Genomic DNA, 2,451 nt, shown 5'->3' on the forward strand with positions numbered 1-2,451 from the left:
AAATCTCTTCTTGTGTGGTTGGTTGGTTTCTAGGTGTGTGGTTGGTCGTTGTGATACCCATGCTAACTTAGGCTAATTGGTATTTGTAGTGGGTAAGTATCTGGGGGGAGGGCCACTTTTCACTCTTTCACTGACACTGAGGGGTCAAGCATCCTCATTGTGTAGGCTAGACAAAGACACAAAGACCGGTACACTATATTGAATCTCTGATTTGGTTATTACAAGCACTATGTACAGTTGAAGTCGGAAGTTTACATACACTTAGGTTGGAGTCATTAAAACTCGTTTTTCAACCATTCCACAAATCTCTTGTTAACAAACTATAATTTTGGGAAGTCGGTTAGGACATCTACTTTGTGCATGACACAAGTAATTTTTCCAACAATTGTTTACAAACAGATTATTTCACTGTATCACAATTCCAGTGGGTCAGAAGTTTACATACAATAAGTTGACTGCCTTTAAACAACTTGTATAATTCCAGAAAATGATGTCATGGCTTTAGAAGCTTCTGATAGGCTAATTGACATCATTTGAGTCAATTGGAGGTGTACCTGTGGATGTATTTCAAGGCTACCTTGAACTCAGTGCCTCTGCTTGACATCATGGGAAAATCAAAACAAATCAGCCAAGACCTCAGAAAAACAATTGTAGACCTCTGCAAGTCTGGTTCATCCTTCGAAGCAATTTCCAATTGCCTGAAGGTACCACGTTCATCTGTACAAACAATAGTACACAAGTATAAACACCATGGGACCACACAGGCATCATAACGCTCAGGAAGGAGATGCGTTCTGTCTCCTAGAGATGAACGTACTTTGGTGCGAAAAGTGCAAATCAATCCCAGAACAACAGCAAAGGACCTTGTGAAGATGCTGGAGGAAACTGGTACAAAAGTATTTATATCCACAGTAAAACGAGTCCTATATCGACATAACCTGAAAGGCCGCTCAGCAAGGAAGAAGTCACTGCTCCAAAACCGCCATAAAAAAAGCCAGATTACGGTTTGCTACTGCACATGGGGACAAAGATTGTACTTTTTGGAGAAATGTCCTCTGGTCTGATGAAATAAAAATGGAACTGTTTGTCCACAATGACCATCGTTATGTTTGGAGGAAAAAGGGGGAGGCTTGCAAGCCGAAGAACACCATCCCAACCGGGAAGCACGGGGGTGGCAGCATCATGTTGTGGGGGTGCTTTGCTGCAGGAGGAACTGGTGCACTTCACAAAATAGATGGCATCATGAGGTAGGAAAATTGTGGATATATTGGAGCAACATCTCAAGACATCAGTCAGGAAGTTAAAGCTTGGTCACAAATGTGTCTTCCAAATGGACAATGTTCCAAAGCATAATTCCAAAGTTGTGGCAAAATGGCTTAAGGACAACAATGCCAAGGTATTGGAGTGGCCATCACAAAGCCCTGGCCTCAATCCTATAGACAATTTGTGGGCAAAACTGAAAAGGCTTGAGCGAGGAAGGAGGCCTACTACAACCCTGACTCAGTTACACCAGCTCTGTCTGGAGGAATGGGCCTCAATTAACCCAATTAATTGTGGGAAGTTTGTGGGAGGCTACCTGAAATGTTTGACACAAGTTAAACAATTCTAAGGCAATGCTACCAAAATCTCATTGAGTGTATGTAAACTTTTGACCCACTGGGAATGTGGTGAAAGAAATAAAAGCTAAATAAATCATTCTCTCTACTATTATTCTGACATTTCACATTCTTAAAATAAAGTAGTGATCCTAACTGACCTCAGACATTTTTACTAGGATTAAATGTCAGGAATTGTGAAACCGAGTTTAAATGTATTTGGCTAAGGTGTATGTAAACTTCCAACTTCAACTGTACACTGTATATGCAGTTTGTATACTGTATGTAGAAATATGATGAAGTGGCTAAGAAATCATGGATAGGAATCCATTAGGAATATCAACCCAACACTTTTTCACTATTCTCCTATTTGTGCTTTGTAATTACCAGGTCTGTGGCCATTTCCCTGTCACAGTGTAGTGTTCTGCGTTTCCTAGTTTAATTACATATCATACACACAAACCGTGATTAGGTGACAACTACCATTAGCCTAAGTGTGATTATGAGAATTGGAGGTTGGAAGGTTACTTCCGTTTGCATTCATCATAACAGGCAATTGTTGAGTATGAGGCAGTTATTTTGCTACATCCCCTGTTGTGTTCTCAGTATAGAACCGCTTCAAGTAAGATAAATGCATGAGCCCCTCTTTCAATACATACAACCACCCGTACAGTTTTGTAAGGTAATTGGTTAAACTGCCTGTCTGACTGAGGTCCCGTCATTATGACACACACACAGGCCTACAGTGTTTACAGAGAGAACCCATTTCAGAGCCAGGTGTGGGAGGAAATATATTTTTTCTACATGAGGATGTGGGTTAAAAAGCCACAGTGACAAGAGAACAAAGGTCTTTTAA

This window comes from Oncorhynchus keta, chromosome 29, assembly GCF_023373465.1.
Source record: "Oncorhynchus keta strain PuntledgeMale-10-30-2019 chromosome 29, Oket_V2, whole genome shotgun sequence".
Classification (NCBI taxonomy): domain Eukaryota; kingdom Metazoa; phylum Chordata; class Actinopteri; order Salmoniformes; family Salmonidae; genus Oncorhynchus; species Oncorhynchus keta.